Source organism: Lepisma saccharinum, chromosome 7 (genome assembly GCF_977018435.1).
Source record: "Lepisma saccharinum chromosome 7, izLepSacc3.1, whole genome shotgun sequence".
NCBI lineage: Eukaryota > Metazoa > Arthropoda > Insecta > Zygentoma > Lepismatidae > Lepisma > Lepisma saccharinum.
In genome coordinates this window covers 56,149,552-56,165,419 of record NC_139235.1, presented here as the reverse complement: position 1 = coordinate 56,165,419, position 15,868 = coordinate 56,149,552, and positions in this window count along the sequence as shown.

The window sequence follows — 15,868 nt, the reverse complement described above, 5'->3', positions numbered from 1 at the left end:
GATTGTAGTCGTCGTCGTGGAGATTTGAAATAAACATTTAGATTGTTGAAACAATGTAATACAACCTAAGGCCTCACGTTTTACGATAACATTATATAAAATTTCAAACTCGCACATCTCCGTTACTTTAGAAGATACTGAAATGATTTTACACTCAATGGAATCAGGTCAACGCTCTCTATTGGCTCATCCGGAAAAATTGAATCCATGTGTAATATTCAAGCTTAGTTACCATTGAAACTCTCATAACAATAAAGTAAACAATAATTTTTTGCGTGATTGTAGTCGTCGTCTTGGAGATCTGAAATAACCATTTTTATTGTTGAAACAATGTAATACAAACTAAGGAATCACGTTTTAAGATAACATTATATAAAATTTCAAACTCGCATATCTCCGTTACTTTAGAAGATACTGAAATGATTTTACACTCAATGGAATCAGGTCAACGCTCTCTATTGGCTCATCCGGAAAAATTGAATCCATGTGTAACATTCATGCTTAGTTACCGTGGAAACTCTCATAACAATCGTGTAAACAATCTATTTGTGCGTGATTGTAGCTGTCGTCGTGGAGAACTGAAATAACCATTTTGATTGTTGAAACAATGTAATACAAACTAAGGCCTCACGCTTTACGATAAAATTATATAAAATTTCAAACTCGCATATCTCCGTTACTATAGAAGATACTGAATTGAATTTACACTCAATGGAATCAGGTCAACGCTCTCTTTTGGCTCATCCCGAAAAATTGAATCCATGTGTAATATTCATGCTTAGTTACCATGGAAACTCTCATAACAATCAAGTAAACAATCTTTTTGGGCGTGATTGTAGTCGTCGTCGTGGAGATTTTAAATAAACCTTTAGATTTTTGAAACAATGTAATACAACCTAAGGCCTCACGTTTTACGATAACATTATATAAAATTTCAAACTCGCACATCTCCGTCACTATAGAAGATACTGAAATGATTTTACACTCAATGGAATCATGTCAACGCTCTCTATTGGCTCATCCGGAAAAATTGAATCCATGTGTAATATTCATGCTTAGTTACCATGGAAACTCTCATAACAAGAAAGTAAACAATATTTTTTTGCGTGATTGTAGTCGTCGTCGTGGAGATCTGAAATAACTATTTTGATTGTTGAAACAATGTTATACAAACTAAGGAATCACGTTTTAAGATAACATTATATAAAATTTCAAACTCGCATATCTCCGTTACTATAGAAGATACTGAAGTGATTTTACAATCAATGGAATCAGGTCGACGCTCTCTATTGGCTCATCCGGAAAAATTGAATCCATGTGTAATATTCATGCTTAGTTACCATGGAAACTCTCATAACAATCATGTAAACAATCTATTTGTGCGTGATTGTAGTAGTCATCATAGAGATTTGAAATAACCATTTTGATTGTTACTACAATGTAATACAAACTAAGGTATCACGTTTTGCGTTAACATTATATAAAATTTTAAACTCGCATATCTCCGTTACTGTAGATGATACTGAAGTGATTTTAAAAACAATGTAATCAGGTCGACGCTCTCTATTGGCACATCCGGAAAAATTGAATCCATGTGTAATATTCATGCTTAGTTACGGTGGAAACTCTCATAACAATCGTGTAAACAATCTATTTGTGCGTGATTGTAGCTGTCGTCGTGGAGAACTGAAATAACCATTTTGATTGTTGAAACAATGTAATACAAACGAAGGCCTCACGCTTTACGATAAAATTATATAAAATTTCAAACTCGCATATCTCCGTTACTTTAGAAGATACTGAAATGATTTTACACTCAATGGAATCAGGTCGACGCTCTCTTTTCTCCCATCCAGAAAAATTGAATCCATGTGTAATATTCATGCTTAGTTACCATGGAAACTCTCATAACAATCAAGTAAACAATCTTTTTGGGCGTGATTGTAGTCGTCGTCGTGGAGATTTTAAATAAACCTTTAGATTGTTGAAACAATGTAATACAACCTAAGGCCTCACGTTTTACGATAACATTATATAAAATTTCGAACTCGCACATCTCCGTTACTATAGAAGATACTGAAATGATTTTACACTCAATGGAATCATGTCGACGCTCTCCATTGTCTCATCCGGAAAAATTGAATCCATGTGTAATATTCATGCTTAGTTACCATGGAAACTCTCATAACAATCATGTAAACAATCTATTTGTGCGTGATTGTAGTAATCATCATAGAGATTTGAAATAACCATTTTGATTGTTACAACAATGTAATACAAACTAAGGTATCACGTTTTACGTTAACATTATATAAAATTTTAAACTCGCATATCTCCGTTACTGTAGATGATACTGAAGTGATTTTAAAAACAATGTAATCAGGTCGACGCTCTCTATTGGCACATCCGGAAAAATTGAATCCATCTGTAATATTATATGCTTAGTTACCATGGAAACTCTCATAACAATCATGTAAACAATCTATTTGGGCGTGATTGTAATCGTCGTCGTGGAGATTTGAAATAACCATTTTGATTGTATAAACAATGTAATAAAAACTAAGGAATCACGTTTTAAGATAACATTATATAAGATTTCAAACTCGCATATCTCCTTTACTATAGAAGTTAATGAAGTGATTTGACACTCAATGGAATCAGGTCAACGCTCTCTTTTGGCACATCCCGAAAATTGAATCATTGTGTAATATTCATGCTTAGTTACCATGGAATCTCTCATAACAATCATGTAAACAATCTATTTGTGCGTGATTGTAGCTGTCGTCGTGGAGAACTGAAATAACCATTTTGATTGTTGAAACAATGTAATACAAACTAAGCCCTCACGCTTTACGATAACATTATATAAAATTTCAAACTCGCATATCTCCGTTACTATAGAAAATACTGAAATGATTTTATACTCAATGGAATCAGGTCAACGCTCTCTTTTGGCACATCCCGAAAAATTGAATCCATGTGTAATATTCATGCTTAGTTACCATGGAAACTCTCATAACAATAAAGTAAACAATATTTTTTTGCGTGATTGTAGTCGTCGTCGTGGAGATCTGAAATAACCATTTTGATTGTTGAGAAAATGTAATAAAAACTAAGGAATCACGTTTTAATATAACATTATATAAAATTTCAAACTCGCATATCTCCGTTACTATAGAAGATACTGAAGTGATTTTACAATCAATGGAATAAGGTCAACGCTCTCTATTTTCACATCCGAAAAAATTGAATTCGTGTGTAATATTCATGCTTAGTTACCATGGAAACTCTCATAACAATAATTTAAACAATCTATTGGTGCGTGATTGTAGTCGTCGTCATAGGGATTTGTAATAACCATTTTGATTGTTGAAACAATGTAATACAAACTAAGGAATCACGTTTTACGATAACATTATATAAAATTTTAAACTCGCATATCTCCGTTACTATAGAAGATACCTAAGTGATTTTAAAATCAATGTAATCAGGACGACGCTCTCTATTGGCACATCGGGAAAAATTGAATCCATGTGTAATATCCATGGTTAGGTACCATGGAAACTCTCATAACAATCATGTAAACAATCTATTTGTGCGTGATTGTAGTCGGCGTCGTGGAGATTTGAAATAACCATTTTGATTGTTGAAACAATGTAATACAAACTAAGGTCTCACGCTTTACGATAACATTATATAAAATTACAAACTTGCATATCTCCGTTACTATAGAAAATACGGAAGTGATTTTACAATCAATGGAATCAGGTCGACGCTCTCTATTGGCTCATCCGGAAAAATTGAATCCATGTGTAATATTCATGCGTAGTTACCATGGAAACAATCGTAACAATCATGTTAACAATCTATTTGTACGTGATTGTCGTCGTCCTCGTTGAGATTTGTAATAACCATTTGGATTGTTGAAACAATGTAATACAAACTAAAGGATCACGTTTTAAAATTACATTATATAAACTTCACACTCGCATATCTCCGTTACTATAGAAGATACTGAAGTGTACTTTACACTCAATGGAATCAGGTCGACGCTCTCTATTGGCACATTGGGAAAAATTGAATCCATGTTTAATATTCATTCTTTCTTACCATGTAAATTCTCATAACAATCATGTAAACAATCTATTTGTGCGTGATTGTAGTCGTCGTCGTGGAGATTTTAAATAACCATTTTGATTCTTGAAACAATGTAATACAAGCTAAGCCCTCACGCTTTACGAAAACATTATATAAAATTTCAAACTCGCATATCTCCGTTACTATAAAATATAATGAAGTGACTTTACAATCAATGGAATCAGTTCGACGCTCTCTATTGGCTCATAAGAAAAAATTGAATCCATGTGTAATATTCATGCTTAGTTACCGTGGAAACTCTCATAACAATCGTGTAAATAATCTATTTGTGCGTGATTGTAGCTGTCGTCGTAGAGAACTGAAATAACCATTTTGATTGTTGAAACAATGTAATACAAACTAAGGCCTCACGCTTTACGATAACATTATGTAAAATTTCAAACTCGCATATCTCCGATACTATAGAAGATACTGAAGCGAATTTACACTCAATGGAATCAGGTCAACGCTCTCTTTTGGTACATCCCGAAAAATTGAATCCATGTGTAATATTCATGCTTAGTTACCATGGAAACTCACATAACAATGATGTAAACAATCTATTTGGGCGTGATTGTAGTCGTCGTCGTGGAGATTTTAAATAAACATTTAGATTGTTGAAACAATGTAATACAACCTAAGGCCTCACGTTTTACGATAACATTATATAATATTTCAAACTCGCACATCTCCGTTACTATAGAAGATACAGAAATGATTTTACACTCAATGGAATCAGGTCAACGCTCTCTATTGGCTCATCCGGAAAAATTGAATCCATGTGTAATATTCATGCTTAGTTACCATGGAAACTCTCATAACAATAAAGTAAACAATATTTTTTTGCGTGATTGTAGTCGTCGTCGTGGAGATCTGAAATAACCATTTTGATTGTTGAAACAATGTAATACAAACTAAGGAATCACGTTTTAAGATAACATTATATAATATTTCAAACTCGCACATCTCCGTTACTATAGAAGATACAGAAATGATTTTACACTCAATGGAATCAGGTCAACGCTCTCTATTGGCTCATCCGGAAAAATTGAATCCATGTGTAATATTCATGCTTAGTTACCATGGAAACTCTCATAACAATCATGTAAACAATCTATTTGTGCGTGATTGTAGTCGTCATCATAGAGATTTGAAATAACCATTTTGATTGTTGAAACAATGTAATACAAACTAAGGCCTCACGCTTTACGATAACATTATATAAAATTTTAAACTCGCATATCTCCATTACTGTAGATGATACTGAAGTGATTTTAAAAACAATGTAATCAGGTCGACGATCTCTATTGGCACATCCGGAAAAATTGAATCCATGTGTAATATTATATGCTTAGTTACCATGGAAACACTCATAACAATCATGTAAACAATCTATTTGTACATGATTGTCGTCGTCCTCGTTGAGATTTGTAATAACAATTTTGATTGTTGAAACAATGTAATACAAACTAAAGAATCACGTCTTAAAATTACATTATATAAAATTTCACACTCGCATATCTCCGTTACTATAGAAGATACTCAAGTGTACTTTACACTCAATGGAATCAGCTCGACGCTCTCTATTGGCACATCGGGAAAAATTAAATCCATGTTTAATATTCATTCTTTCTTACCATGTAAACTCTCATAACAATTTTGTAAACAATCTATTTGTGCGTGATTGTAGTCGTCGTCGTGGAGATTTTAAATAACCATTTTGATTGTTGAAACAATGTAATACAAGCTAAGGCCTCATGCTTTACGAAAACATTATATAAAATTTCAAACTCGCATATCTCTTTACTACGAAAGATAATTAAGTGACTTTACAATCAATGGAATCAGTTCGACGCTCTCTATTGGCTCATCCGGAAAAATTGAATCCATGTGTAATATTCATGCTTAGTTATCATGGAAACTCTCATAACAATCATGTAAACAATCTATTTGGGCGTGATTGTAGTCGTCGTAGTGGAGATTTGAAATAACCATTTTGATTGTTGAATTAATGTAATACAAACTAAGGAATCACGTTTTACGATAACATTATATAAAATTTCGAACTCGCACATCTCCGTTACTATAGAAGATACTGAAATGATTTTACACTCAATGGAATCATGTCGACGCTCTCCATTGTCTCATCCGGAAAAATTGAATCCATGTGTAATATTCATGCTTAGTTACCATGGAAACTCTCATAACAATCATGTAAACAATCTATTTGTGCGTGATTGTAGTAATCATCATAGAGATTTGAAATAACCATTTTGATTGTTACAACAATGTAATACAAACTAAGGTATCACGTTTTACGTTAACATTATATAAAATTTTAAACTCGCATATCTCCGTTACTGTAGATGATACTGAAGTGATTTTAAAAACAATGTAATCAGGTCGACGCTCTCTATTGGCACATCCGGAAAAATTGAATCCATCTGTAATATTATATGCTTAGTTACCATGGAAACTCTCATAACAATCATGTAAACAATCTATTTGGGCGTGATTGTAATCGTCGTCGTGGAGATTTGAAATAACCATTTTGATTGTATAAACAATGTAATAAAAACTAAGGAATCACGTTTTAAGATAACATTATATAAGATTTCAAACTCGCATATCTCCTTTACTATAGAAGTTAATGAAGTGATTTGACACTCAATGGAATCAGGTCAACGCTCTCTTTTGGCACATCCCGAAAATTGAATCATTGTGTAATATTCATGCTTAGTTACCATGGAATCTCTCATAACAATCATGTAAACAATCTATTTGTGCGTGATTGTAGCTGTCGTCGTGGAGAACTGAAATAACCATTTTGATTGTTGAAACAATGTAATACAAACTAAGCCCTCACGCTTTACGATAACATTATATAAAATTTCAAACTCGCATATCTCCGTTACTATAGAAAATACTGAAATGATTTTATACTCAATGGAATCAGGTCAACGCTCTCTTTTGGCACATCCCGAAAAATTGAATCCATGTGTAATATTCATGCTTAGTTACCATGGAAACTCTCATAACAATAAAGTAAACAATATTTTTTTGCGTGATTGTAGTCGTCGTCGTGGAGATCTGAAATAACCATTTTGATTGTTGAGAAAATGTAATAAAAACTAAGGAATCACGTTTTAATATAACATTATATAAAATTTCAAACTCGCATATCTCCGTTACTATAGAAGATACTGAAGTGATTTTACAATCAATGGAATAAGGTCAACGCTCTCTATTTTCACATCCGAAAAAATTGAATTCGTGTGTAATATTCATGCTTAGTTACCATGGAAACTCTCATAACAATAATTTAAACAATCTATTGGTGCGTGATTGTAGTCGTCGTCATAGGGATTTGTAATAACCATTTTGATTGTTGAAACAATGTAATACAAACTAAGGAATCACGTTTTACGATAACATTATATAAAATTTTAAACTCGCATATCTCCGTTACTATAGAAGATACCTAAGTGATTTTAAAATCAATGTAATCAGGACGACGCTCTCTATTGGCACATCGGGAAAAATTGAATCCATGTGTAATATCCATGGTTAGGTACCATGGAAACTCTCATAACAATCATGTAAACAATCTATTTGTGCGTGATTGTAGTCGGCGTCGTGGAGATTTGAAATAACCATTTTGATTGTTGAAACAATGTAATACAAACTAAGGTCTCACGCTTTACGATAACATTATATAAAATTACAAACTTGCATATCTCCGTTACTATAGAAAATACGGAAGTGATTTTACAATCAATGGAATCAGGTCGACGCTCTCTATTGGCTCATCCGGAAAAATTGAATCCATGTGTAATATTCATGCGTAGTTACCATGGAAACAATCGTAACAATCATGTTAACAATCTATTTGTACGTGATTGTCGTCGTCCTCGTTGAGATTTGTAATAACCATTTGGATTGTTGAAACAATGTAATACAAACTAAAGGATCACGTTTTAAAATTACATTATATAAACTTCACACTCGCATATCTCCGTTACTATAGAAGATACTGAAGTGTACTTTACACTCAATGGAATCAGGTCGACGCTCTCTATTGGCACATTGGGAAAAATTGAATCCATGTTTAATATTCATTCTTTCTTACCATGTAAATTCTCATAACAATCATGTAAACAATCTATTTGTGCGTGATTGTAGTCGTCGTCGTGGAGATTTTAAATAACCATTTTGATTCTTGAAACAATGTAATACAAGCTAAGCCCTCACGCTTTACGAAAACATTATATAAAATTTCAAACTCGCATATCTCCGTTACTATAAAATATAATGAAGTGACTTTACAATCAATGGAATCAGTTCGACGCTCTCTATTGGCTCATAAGAAAAAATTGAATCCATGTGTAATATTCATGCTTAGTTACCGTGGAAACTCTCATAACAATCGTGTAAATAATCTATTTGTGCGTGATTGTAGCTGTCGTCGTAGAGAACTGAAATAACCATTTTGATTGTTGAAACAATGTAATACAAACTAAGGCCTCACGCTTTACGATAACATTATGTAAAATTTCAAACTCGCATATCTCCGATACTATAGAAGATACTGAAGCGAATTTACACTCAATGGAATCAGGTCAACGCTCTCTTTTGGTACATCCCGAAAAATTGAATCCATGTGTAATATTCATGCTTAGTTACCATGGAAACTCACATAACAATGATGTAAACAATCTATTTGGGCGTGATTGTAGTCGTCGTCGTGGAGATTTTAAATAAACATTTAGATTGTTGAAACAATGTAATACAACCTAAGGCCTCACGTTTTACGATAACATTATATAATATTTCAAACTCGCACATCTCCGTTACTATAGAAGATACAGAAATGATTTTACACTCAATGGAATCAGGTCAACGCTCTCTATTGGCTCATCCGGAAAAATTGAATCCATGTGTAATATTCATGCTTAGTTACCATGGAAACTCTCATAACAATAAAGTAAACAATATTTTTTTGCGTGATTGTAGTCGTCGTCGTGGAGATCTGAAATAACCATTTTGATTGTTGAAACAATGTAATACAAACTAAGGAATCACGTTTTAAGATAACATTATATAAAATTTCAAACTCGCATATCTCCGTTACTATAGAAGATACTGAAATGATTTTACACTCAATGGAATCAGGACGACGCTCTCTTTTTTCCCATCCAGAAAAATTGAATCCATGTGTAATATTCATGCTTAGTTACCATGGAAACTCTCATAACAATCATGTAAACAATCTATTTGTGCGTGATTGTAGTCGTCATAATAGAGATTTGAAATAACCATTTTGATTGTTGAAACAATGTAATACAAACTAAGGCCTCACGCTTTACGATAACATTATATAAAATTTTAAACTCGCATATCTCCATTACTGTAGATGATACTGAAGTGATTTTAAAAACAATGTAATCAGGTCGACGATCTCTATTGGCACATCCGGAAAAATTGAATCCATGTGTAATATTATATGCTTAGTTACCATGGAAACACTCATAACAATCATGTAAACAATCTATTTGTACATGATTGTCGTCGTCCTCGTTGAGATTTGTAATAACAATTTTGATTGTTGAAACAATGTAATACAAACTAAAGAATCACGTCTTAAAATTACATTATATAAAATTTCACACTCGCATATCTCCGTTACTATAGAAGATACTCAAGTGTACTTTACACTCAATGGAATCAGCTCGACGCTCTCTATTGGCACATCGGGAAAAATTAAATCCATGTTTAATATTCATTCTTTTTTACCATGTAAACTCTCATAACAATTTTGTAAACAATCTATTTGTGCGTGATTGTAGTCGTCGTCGTGGAGATTTTAAATAACCATTTTGATTGTTGAAACAATGTAATACAAGCTAAGGCCTCATGCTTTACGAAAACATTATATAAAATTTCAAACTCGCATATCTCTTTACTACGAAAGATAATTAAGTGACTTTACAATCAATGGAATCAGTTCGACGCTCTCTATTGGCTCATCCGGAAAAATTGAATCCATGTGTAATATTCATGCTTAGTTATCATGGAAACTCTCATAACAATCATGTAAACAATCTATTTGGGCGTGATTGTAGTCGTCGTAGTGGAGATTTGAAATAACCATTTTGATTGTTGAATTAATGTAATACAAACTAAGGAATCACGTTTTAAGATAACATTATATAAAATTTCACACTCGCATATCTCCGTTACTTTAGAAGATACTGAAGTGTACTTTCCACTCAATGAAATCAGGTCGACGCTCTGCATTGGCACATCCGGAAAAATTGAATCCATGTATAATATTCATGCTTAGTTACCATGGAGAGTCTCATAACAATCATGTTAGTAATCTATTTGTGCGTGATTGTAGTCGTCGTTGTGGAGATTTGAAATAAACATTTTGATTGTTGAAACAATATAATACAACCTAAGGCCTCACGTTTTACGATAACATTATATAAAATTTCAAACTCGCACATCTCCGTTACTATAGAAGATACTGAAATGATTTTACACTCAATGGAATTAGGTCGACGCTCTCTATTGGCTCATCCGGAAAAATTGAATCCATGTGTAATATTCATGCTTAGTTACCATGGAAACTCTCATAACAATAAAGTAAACAATATTTTTTTGCGTGATTGTAGTCGTCGTCGTGGAGATCTGAAATAACCATTTTGATTGTTGAAACAATGTAATACAAACTAAGGAATCGCGTTTTAAGATATCATTATATAAAATTTCAAACTCGCATATCTCCGTTACTATAGAAGATACTGAAATGATTTTACACGCAATGGAATCAGGTCGACGCTCTCTTTTTTCCCATCCAGAAAAATTGAATCCATGTGTAATATTCATGCTTAGGTACCATGGAAACTCTCATAACAATCATGTAAACAATCTATTTGTGCGTGATTGTAGTCGTCATCATAGAGATTTGAAATAACCATTTTGATTGTTGAAACAATGTAATACAAACTAAGGAATCACGATTTACGATAACATTATATAAAATTTTAAACTCGCATATCTCTCTTACTGTAGATGATACTGAAGTGATTTTAAAAACAGTGTAATCAGGTCGACGATCTCTATTGGCACATCCGGAAAAATTGAATCCATGTGTAATATTATATGCTTAGTTACCATGGAAACTCTCATAACAATCATGTAAACAATCTATTTGGGCGTGATGGTAATCGTCGTCGTGGAGATTTGAAATAACCATTTTGATTGTTGAAACAATGTAATAAAAACTAGAGAATCATTTTTAAGATAACATTATATAAGATTTCAAACTCGCATATCTCCTTTACTATAGAAGGTAATGAAGTGATTTGACACTCAATGTAATCAGGTCAACGCTATATTTTGGCACATCCCGAAAATTGAATCCATGTGTAATATTCATGCTTAGTTACCATGGAAACTCTCATAACAATTTTGTAAACAATCTATTTGTGCGTGATTTTAGTCGTCGTCGTGGAGATTTGAAATATCCATTTTGATTGTTGAAACAATGTAATACAAACTAAGGCCTCACGCTTTACGATAACATTATATAAAATTTCAAACTCGCATATCTCCGTTACTGTAGAAGATACCGAAGTGATTTTAAAATCAATGTAATCAGGTCGACGCTCTCTATTGGCACATCCGTAAAAATTGAATCCATGTGTAATATCCATGGTTAGGTACCATGGAAACTCTCATAACAATCATGTAAACAATCTATTTGTGCGTGATTGTAGTCGTCATCATAGAGATTTGAAATAACCATTTTGATTGTTGAAACAATGTAATACAAACTAAGGAATCACAATTTACGATAACATTATATAAAAATTTAAACTCGCACCTCTCCGTTACTATAGAAGATACTGAAATGATTTTACACTCAATGGAATCAGGTCAACGCTCTCTATTGGCACATCCGGAAAAATTGAATCCATGTGTAATATTATATGCTTAGTTACTATGGAAACTCTCATAACAATCATGTAAACAATCTATTTGGGCGTGATGGTAATCGTCGTCGTGGAGATTTGAAATAACCATTTTGATTGTTGAAACAATGTAATAAAAACTAAGGAATCATTTTTAAGATAACATTATATAAGATTTCAAACTCGCATATCTCCTTTACTATAGAAGGTAATGAAGTGATTTGACACTCAATGTAATCAGGTCAACGCTATATCTTGGCACATCCCGAAAATTGAATCCATGTGTAATATTCATGCTTAGTTACCATGGAAACTCTCATAACAATTTTGTAAACAATCTATTTGTGCGTGATTGTAGTCGTCGTCGTGGAGATTTGAAATATCCATTTTGATTGTTGAAACAATGTAATACAAACTAAGGCCTCACGCTTTACGATAACATTATATAAAATTTCAAACTTGCATATCTCCGTTACTATAGAAAATACGGAAGTGATTTTACAATCAATGGAATCAGGTCGACGCTCTCTATTGGCTCATCCGGAAAAATTGAATCCATGTGTAATATTCATGCTTAGTTACAGTGGAAACTCTCATAACAATCGTGTAAAGAATCTATTTGTGCGTGATTATAGCTGTCGTCGTGGAGAACTGAAATAACCATTTTGATTGTTGAAACAATGTAATACAAACTAAGGCCTCACGCTTTACGATAACATTATATAAAATTTCAAACTCGCATATCTCCGTTACTATAGAAGATACTGAAGTGAATTTACACTCAATGGAATCAGGTCAACGCTCTCTTTTATCACATCCCGAAAAATTGAATCCATGTGTAATATTCATGCTTAGTTACCATGGAAACTCTCATAACAATCATGTAAACAATCTATTTGGGCGTGATTGTAGTCGTCGTCGTGGAGATTTGAAATAACCATTTTGATTGTTGAAACAATGTAATACAACCTAAGGCCTCACGTTTTACGATAACATTATATAAAATTTCAAACTCGCATATCTCCGTTACTATAGAAGATACTGAAATGATTTTACACTCAATGGAATCAGGTCAACGCTCTCTATTGGCTCATCCGGAAAAATTGAATCCATGTGTAATATTCATGCTTAGTTACCATGGAAACTCTCATAACAAGAAAGTAAACAATATTTTTTTGCGTGATTGTAGTCGTCGTCGTGGAGATCTGAAATAACTATTTTGATTGTTGAAACAATGTTATACAAACTAAGGAATCACGTTTTAGGATAACGTTATATAAAATTTCAAACTCGCATATCTCCGTTACTATAGAAGATACTGAAGTGATTTTACAATCAATGGAATCAGGTCGACGCTCTCTATTGGCTCTTCAGGAAAAATTGAATCCATGTGTAATATTCATGCTTAGTTACCATGGAAACTCTCATAACAATCATGTAAACAATCTATTTGGGCGTGATTGTAGTCGTTGTCGTGGAGATTTGAAATAACCATTTTGATTGTTGAAACAATGTAATACAAACTAAGGAATCACGTTTTAAGATAACATTAATTAAAATTTCAAACTCGCATATCTCCGTTACTTTAGAAGATACTGAGATGATTTTACACTCAATGGAATCAGGTCGACGCTCTTTTTTTCCCATCCAGAAAAATTGAATCCATGTGTAATATTCATGCTTAGTTACCATGGAAACTCTCATAACAATCATGTAAACAATCTATTTGTGCGTGATTGTAGTCGTCATCATAGAGATTTGAAATAACCATTTTGATTGTTGAAACAATGTAATACAAACTAAGGAATCACGTTTTACGATAACATTATATAAAATTTTAAACTCGCATATCTCCGTTACTGTAGATGATACTGAAGTGATTTTAAAAACAATGTAATCAGGTCGACGCTCTCTATTGGCACATCCCGAAAAATTGAATCCATGTGTAATATTCATGCTTAGGTACCATGGAAACTCTCATAACAATCATGTAAACAATCTATTTGGGCGTGATTGTAGTCGTCGTCGTGGAGATTTGAAATAAACATTTAGATTGTTGAAACAATGTAATACAACCTAAGGCCTCACGTTTTACGATAACATTATATAAAATTTCAAACTCGCACATCTCCGTTACTATAGAAGATACTGAAATGATTTTACACTCAATGGAATCAGGTCAACGCTCTCTGTTGGCTCATCCGGAAAAATTGAATCCATGTGTAATATTCAAGCTTAGTTACCATGGAAACTCTCATAACAATAAAGTAAACAATATTTTTTTGCGTGATTGTAGTCGTCGTCTTGGAGATCTGAAATAATCATTTTTATTGTTGAAACAATGTAATACAAACTAAGGAATCACGTTTTAAGATAACATTATATAAAACTTCAAACTCGCATATCTCCGTTACTTTAGAAGATACTGAAATGATTTTACACTCAATGGAATCAGGTCGACGCTCTCTTTTCTCCCATCCAGAAAAATTGAATCCATGTGTAATATTCATGCTTAGTTACCGTGGAAACTCTCATAACAATCGTGTAAACAATCTATTTGTGCGTGATTGTTGTAGTCATCATAGAGATTTGAAATAACCATTTTGATTGTTACAACAATGTAATACAAACTAAGGTATCACGTTTTACGTTAACATTATATAAAATTTTAAACTCGCATATCTCCGTTACTGTAGATGATACTGAAGTGATTTTAAAAACAATGTAATCAGGTCGACGCTCTCTATTGGCACATCCGGAAAAATTGAATCCATCTGTAATATTATATGCTTAGTTACCATGGAAACTCTCATAACAATCATGTAAACAATCTATTTGGGCGTGATTGTAATCGTCGTCGTGGAGATTTGAAATAACCATTTTGATTGTATAAACAATGTAATACAAACTAAGGAATCACGTTTTAAGATAACATTATATAAAATTTCAAACTCGCATATCTCCGTTACTTTAGAAGATACTGAAATGATTTTACACTCAATGGAATCAGGTCGACGCTCTCTTTTCTCCCATCCAGAAAAATTGAATCCATGTGTAATATTCATGCTTAGTTACGGTGGAAACTCTCATAACAATCGTGTAAACAATCTATTTGTGCGTGATTGTAGCTGTCGTCGTGGAGAGCTGAAATAACCATTTTGATTGTTGAAACAATGTAATACAAACTAAGGCCTCACGCTTTACGATAAAATTATATAAAATTTCAAACTCGCATATCTCCGTTACTATAGAAGATACTGAATTGAATTTACACTCAATGGAATCAGGTCAACGCTCTCTTTTGGCACATCCCGAAAAATTGAATCCATGTGTAATATTCATGCTTAGTTACCATGGAAACTCTCATAACAATCAAGTAAACAATCTTTTTGGGCGTGATTGTAGTCGTCGTCGTGGAGATTTTAAATAAACCTTTAGATTGTTGAAACAATGTAATACAACCTAAGGCCTCACGTTTTACGATAACATTATATAAAATTTCAAACTCGCACATCTCCGTTACTATAGAAGATACTGAAATGATTTTACACTCAATGGAATCATGTCAATGCTCTCCATTGTCTCATCCGGAAAAATTGAATCCATGTGTAATATTCATGCTTAGTTACCATGGAAACTCTCATAACAATCATGTGAACAATCTATTTGTGCGTGATTGTAGTAGTCATCATAGAGATTTGAAATAACCATTTTGATTGTTACAACAATGTAATACAAACTAAGGTATCACG